Raw genomic sequence first — 7,177 nt, forward strand, 5'->3', positions numbered from 1 at the left:
ACTTTCGCTCTCTTTCCAAAGACACAGGGCGGCTGGTGGCTTCCCTCGGGTCAGGCTTTGCAGCCAGCAAGCAGAGGGTGGGGAAATCGCTTGGTGACCAGGAGCAGCCACATGCCCTCTGCCTAATCTCCTTCACTAATATTTTCAAAAAGAAGTTCCTCCGGGCTTTCCCCTCTGCTAGGAAATGAAACCAGAGGGCTGTGGCTCCTCCCTTATTCCCCCAGACTTCTGCCCTGCTCGGAAATTCAACCAATCAGAGCACCCCTCTCTTCTGTAAACTGAGGCACGTGCTTGTGGGGAGAGCAGATCACGTTGCAAAGAAGGACGGTGGGGAAAGGCTTCCAAAAGATTGTTGCTGGTGTGCGTAGACATTCATTAGGCATGGAGGTAGGAAAGTTCACTTGGCTTGCCTCGCCCCAGCCCAGTTGTGACCAGAGGAGGAAGAGTTGTCTGGGAGGGGAAGGGAGTGTCCAGTACTTGCACTATGCATACGTTTGAGTTGTGGGTGGAGGGAGGGGCCATCCACGGTGGGGAAAATGTGCATTGGGGAGGGACCTTCAAACTTTCCCACCCATATGGCTGTTCTGCAATCTTTCTCAGAATTCTGAGGTGAATTTTCTGAGGATTGGGGCCCACTCTGATATGCCCACTCTGCCTTGAAACCTCTCTGGATCAATGGTCAAGGGAAAAAGAAAGTAAAGAATTTTTTTTAAAAAAGTGACAAAGAAAAGTTCCTTGAGCACAGATTCAAAGGCATTTCCCCCTCGCCAGCAGGCAGACCAGCCATCCTGGATTTCCTTTCAGCAACACATCTTGCAGCCAGTTTTACAGTTTGAAAGGGAGATTCCTGCTTATATATTTGCCTGATCTTTTCCAGATCTGCAGGGAGGCAAACCATCAGGGAGACCTGTTCTCTGGTTACTACACTACAGCGCTTCAGAGTGATGGAGTGGAGGGGGGAAGAGAGGCCGCTTGCCTACCAATATTCCCCTTTCATGGTCATATGTAGATTCTCATCTGTTTTGATGCCCCTTTTTTTCAAGTACAATCAGGGAGACATACTTTCATTCATTTCCTACTGAGTTGGGATGAAATTAGACACTAGCTTTCTGCTTGCAAGAAGGTTTTTTCCCAAGTGAGGGCATCAACACAGCACAGAAATCATGTAGTACCTTTCAGAAAACGTGGTCTTTTAGAAAATATATTATTTCTCTCCCACCCCAAACCCCAACATATTCTGACTGGTGCACTCTGTGCTACCTTGCCAGAAACCAATCACATCTATCAAGACCAAAGAGAGGGATTCCAGAACCACCCCCACCCCACTCTGCACCCTCACTATACTCCAGGGCAACTGTCTCTTTTAAAGTAGTGGTAACTTTCCTCAATGGCTGGTCCTGACTTGGCATGTGCAGACCACACCTACATTATGAAATATGTGCATTTCACACATTCACAAAATAAAAAGGCAGTACCCACCTTGGTGCCATTTTCTGTCCCTCTGGTAAGCCTGAAGCCCTTTTCATTGTGATGAAAGCACCTGGGGAGAGAGATTGCGGCCTGGAAGAGCTGAGAGGAGGACATTCTCATCTCCTGCATCATATCCTCCCAAGGACCCTGCGGGAGAGGTTAGGCTGAGAGAGTGTGACAGGCCCAATGTCACCCAGTGAGCTTCCATTGCAAAGTGAAGATGTGATCTTGGGTCTCCCACCTGCTAAGCTAACCAGTATACTAATATGTGTATTTGATAATAATTAATAGTAAAAAGTTAACAGCCACACGGGTGGCATTTTGCTTCTCTCTACGGATTCCGTAGACCTTTTCATTAAGGTGATATAAGGGGGAAAGTGTACTGTCACAACAAACAGGGAAAGGGTTTTCTTTTAAATGAAAACTGAGCATCCAAGAAACCATTCTGATATGGCGACACAATGTGTTACAAAAGTGTAACTAGCTACTAAAGCCCCGGTGGGTATTGTTTCCTGGAAGAGCTCAAGGATGACCATCCTGCCCTCCTCCCACTCTGCGAGGTAGGTTAGGCAAGAGTATGACTAGCCAAAGGTCACTCAGCAAGCTTCAGTGGAGGAGTGAGGATTTGAACCTGGATCTCCCAGATTCTGATACTCTAGCCACTTATATTACAATGCCAATAGGTGTAGTGCAAAAAAAGAATACAAAAAATGATCACAGCCACATTGGTGCACTTTTGTGTGTATAGGCAACCTGCAGCCCTTTTCATGGTGGTACTATAAAGTGCACCCGTACAACAAACAGGGCAAAACTTCTGTCAGTGACAGCTGGGAGTTCCAAGGAACCAGTTGATGAGGCGCCCAATGTTTCCGTGCCTGGTTTTGTAAGCTTCTTGGTCAAAGATATGTGTCACTCTGATGCAAATGTCACTCTGAGAAATCAGAACCCCGCCTGTGTCTACAGAGCCAATGCTAAGGGTCAAAAGCAACAATGAAAGTTTCCATCTTCTTCACCTGCCAGAGAACTCCCCACAATTCTGCTCTTTAGAGCCTAAAGCTTGGCATCAGAAACTAAGAGCCAAGCTACAAGTGACACCTGACACAGGTTGGACACTTGTCAGCTTCCCTCAAGTTTTGATGGGAAATGTAGGCATTCTGGTCTTGTAGCTGTAATGGAGAGCCAAGCTGTAAAACCAGGACACCTAGATTTCCCATCAAAACTTGAGGGAAGCTGACGAGTGTCCAACCTGTGTCAGGCATCACTTGTAGCTTGGCTCTAAGCTCCCCCCATCCTAGACATGCAGCGTGGGGTCCTACGGGTTTCCTGGTATGGGAGGCATCCTGCCCCTGCATCCCGCCTCCCTAGCCCAGTTCATTTTCCTTGGGAGGCCAATGCTCCTAACCCCTTCTTGCTTTCCTTTGCAGAGATCCAAGGAAGAGGAGCTCCAGGAGCTTTTAGCCTCATGCTCCCAATTTGAGCAATTCCTGTTTTTCACCCTTCGGGATCAGGTGTCTAAAGACAAGGTAAATGAAGAAAAAATTGGGCGCCAGGAGACTGCCTTGAGCGACTTGTCAAAGAAAGTGGATGAGATGGGGCAGGACTCGAAGGTCCAAGTTATTGAAATTACATTAAAGAGAATTGAGAAAGATCAAAAGAAGACAGAGACAACATTGGAAGCACTGGAGAGAAACATTGAAGAGACATTGTATCACACTGCCTTTGTGTTATGCCATCAGTGGGAGAAGGTTTTTGCAATGATCTTTTTCATAAAGAATGGTACAAGAGCTGTGAGAAAATTTTCAGTGTCCTTGGACACTAACCACTGTACAATCCTGCCCCTTCATTAAGCTATGACTGGAGGGAGCGTTTAATAATGTGGCTTCTCTTGGAGAATGCTAGAGCAGTAGTGAGGTATGTTTCAGTGTGTCCTTGCACACTAACCACTCTACAACCCTGCCTCTTCATTAAGCCACGAGTAGAGGGAGTGTTTATTAATGCTGCTTTTCTTGCAGAAAGCTAGAACAGCAGTGAGTTAAGTTTCCATGTGTCCTTGCACACTAAAACTGTCCTCCCTACAATCCTGTCTGCAATAAGTTTTTAGTACGTCCAAAGCCCCAGTGTGTGTGTTTGCGGGGGGAAATTTGCAGCCTGGTAGAATTGAGGATTACAGAGAATAAACTGGGCTTATAGAGGTATAACCCACTTAGGACTGGAACTCCAGAACAGATTCCCCTTTGAATTCACAGACGGAGATACTGGATGCTCTGTTTTCCTTATTACATCTACAAGGAGGAAAGAAGAACTTCACTTTCCGAAATACAAAGGGTGGTCTTTATCTTTTTCCTAACTTGGAATTGGGCCATCATGTCCCTGGGAAGATTGAAACCCAAGTATGCTCAGTTCAGGCCGCTTCTCTTTCATAGCCAAAGTGACTCATTCATTCTTCCCTTATTTCTTAACTTTCTAGACCACCGAGGAGGAGCCACTGCCAAGATTATCACCATTTGAACTAGTGTTGCTTTTTTACTTGAAGTCGCTGGTGTACTCAGAAAAATCAATACAAGAGACGTTGGTGCACCAAGACACACGATGTAAATCAGTGATTAAGGAGAGAAAGGCGTGGAGAGGATTTCAGCAGGAGTTCCAAGTCCACAGTGTCATGCTGAAGGAAACAGAGAGCGACCTCCACAAAACGACGATAAAAGAGACAGAAGTCCAGAGTGGGGAAGGTCAACCCCTGCCAAGCTTCCCGGAAGGCTTTTTCACCCAGGCAAAACATGCAGAACGAGACCAAGAAGCATCTTCGGGAACCCAGGTACCCACTTTTGTACAGGACAGCTAAATCATATCCCTCCTTGGGACATCTCCACAGCACTTCCTGCTAGTTAGTCCTCAAAACTGACGGGGCAAAGGGCATGCAGTTGGAGAATGGGCATTAGAGAGAGAATACCTGGGAGGCCCTGCCCGCTCTGCCGATCTAAACTGCCCCAAACTAGTATCTGGTGAAAAACAGTTGAGATAGCCTGCCTCGGTGTTCTCATAATGATCTAGATCTCCAGATGTAAGGAAAGTGTGTGTGGGGGGGGGGAGGCGGCAACTAGACAGATGCCTCCCAGAAGCCCATATGCAGACCATAAAAGCATTAGCCCTCCCCTCTTATTTACCGCCTCTTTCCTTTCATTTGTTATCGACTGGCCTTTTAGCAATCATACCTTGGGTTTTTAAAAAGGAGCAACCAGCTAGACTAATGCTCATTACCACCTCTTGTGGCAATGAGTTCCAGCACTTAAATACACATCGCACAAAAATGGCTCTGTTCACAAGCTAATTACATGTTGTCCCTAAATAGTCTTTTCTCCATTTTCAAAAAAGGCTTGAAGGATGTGTGCTCTACCAAACCAAGTGCCATTCACCAGCCATCTATGATGGCCTGCCACGTGCTTGACAACCCTGCTGGTTTTGCAGTCTAGGAAGAATGCTTTTTGAAAAGAAGTTGACTGTGTGAAGAGGCCTCCAAACAACTTCTTCTATGCTACAGCTTGCTGCTGTTTGAAATTTTACTCAAGAAATAGTCCGTTTGTTTTGTTCTAAGTTCTAATACAGAAAACTATTTTAACTTTCTGATATTTTATTTATTTGTTGTATAGGTTATTTATAGGCTGCCTTTCTCACTGGGTCTTGAGGTAGATTACACGGTATGAGTCAGTGCAGTCAATAACAAAGACGTTGCAACAAAACATGTGGTGGGTATATAGATGGAAATTTGCAAAGATTTTTAAAAAACAGCAGAAATCCAATACAGAGCTTGGAGCTTTCCTAACCTCCTCAGGAAGACCAGTGCATGAAGAAGGAGCCACCACAGAGAAGGCACAGGTGTTGATCTTGCCTATGTGCAAGGTGGAACCTACAACATGCCCTGTTCAGACGCCCTAGTGGAACATATGGAGAGAAGTGGTCCCAGAGATATGATAGACCGAAGCCATCTAGTGTGTTTTTATCACAACTGTCCTCCAGTTAGGTCAGGTTGCACAGGTTGCACAACTTTCAAGGCAGAAATAGGGCTTCAACCAGAATCATAGAATCATAGAGTTGGAAGGGGCCATACAGACCATCTAGTCCAACCCCCTGCCCAATGCAGGATCAGCTTAAAGCATCTCTGACAAGTATTCATCCAGCCTCTTCTTGAAAACTGCCAGTGAAGGGGAGCTCACCACCTCCCTAGGCAGCTGATTCCACTTTTGAACTACTCTGACTGGGAAAAAGTTCTTCCTAATATCCAGCCGGTACCTTTGTGCATGTAGTTTTAGCCCATTGCTTCACGTCCTACCCTCTGCTGCCAACTGGAACAGCTCCTTGCCCTCCTCCAAATGACAGCCTTTCAAATATTTAAAGAGAGCAATCATGTCCCCTCTCAACCTCCTCTTCTCCAAACTAAACATTCCCAAGGCCCTCAGCCTTTCCTCGTAGGGCTCAGTCTCCAGACCCCTGATCATCCTCATTGCTCTCTTCTGCACCCTCTCGATGTTGTCCACATCCTTTTTGAAGTGAGGCCTCCAGAACTGCACACAATACTCCAGGTGTGGCCTGACCAAGGCAGTATAGAGAGGGGCTATGACCTCCTGCGATTTTGATGCTATGGCGCCTTTGATACAACCCAGGATTGAATTAGCCTTTTTTGCCACTGCATCACACTGACTGCTCATATTTAGCTTACAGTCCATTCTTACCCCAAGATCCCTTTCACATATACTACTGCCCAGAAGTGTATCCCCCATCCAGTATTTGTGCTTCTCATTTTTGTGGTCCAGATGTAAAACTGTGCACTTATCTTTGTTGAATTGCCTCCTATTCACAGCTGCCCACTTCTCCAGAGTATTCAGGTCTTGTTGAATTTTAATTCTATATTCTTCGGTGTTTGCTACTCCTCCCAATTTGGTATCATCAACAAATTTAATGAGCAGCCCTTCCACTCCTTCATCCAGATCATTGATAAAAATATTGAAAAGTACCGGGCCCAAAACCGAGCCCTGCGGCACCCCACTGGACACCTCCCTCCAATCTGATAAAACACTGTTGACCACCACTCTTTGAGTGCGGTCCTCCAACCAGTTCCCTATCCACCGAACTGTCCTATAGTCTACTCCACAGTCTTCCAGTTTGTCCATCAGAATGTCATGGGGGACCTTATCAAAAGCTTTACTGAAATCCAGATAAATCATGTCAACAGCGTTCCCCCGATCCAGTAAGCTGGTCACTCGATCAAAGAAGGAAACCAGGTTGGTCTGGCAAGATCTGTTAGGAACAAAACCATGCTGACTTCCCCGAATCTCTGAGCGGTCCTTCAGATGCTTACAGATTGATCCCTTTAAAATCTGTTCTAATATCTTCCCAGCAACAGAAGTCAGACTGACCGGCCTGTAGTTGCCCGGGTCATCCTTCTTCCCTTTCTTAAAGATTGGGATAACATTTGCTCTTCTCTAATCTTGTGGCACATCCCCAGTCCTCCAGGAGGCCTTGAAGATGATGGACAGGGGTTCTGCAAGTTCTCTAGAAAGTTCTTTCAGCACTCTTGGGTGCACCTCATCTGGCCCAGGGGATTTGTATTCATCCAGTGCAGCCAGATGCCTCTCCACAACCTCTCTGTCAATCTCAATTAGCCACTCAGGTGTCCTGCCACATTTTCTACTATCTCTAGATGTGCCTGAGT

At 46.2% G+C, this 7,177-nt stretch overlaps 1 long non-coding RNA gene across 1 annotated transcript; it reads left to right on the top strand.

Moving 5' to 3' along the window:
* The first annotated feature begins 300 nt into the window (after positions 1–300).
* Positions 301–4,051, top strand: LOC129325510 (uncharacterized). Its single transcript, XR_008596639.1, has 3 exons — positions 301–387; positions 2,895–2,993; positions 3,938–4,051. It is a non-coding gene; the product is annotated as an uncharacterized LOC129325510 (long non-coding RNA).
* Positions 4,052–7,177: the final 3,126 nt, after the last annotated feature.

Source organism: Eublepharis macularius, chromosome 3, assembly GCF_028583425.1.
Source record: "Eublepharis macularius isolate TG4126 chromosome 3, MPM_Emac_v1.0, whole genome shotgun sequence".
NCBI classification, from domain to species: domain Eukaryota; kingdom Metazoa; phylum Chordata; class Lepidosauria; order Squamata; family Eublepharidae; genus Eublepharis; species Eublepharis macularius.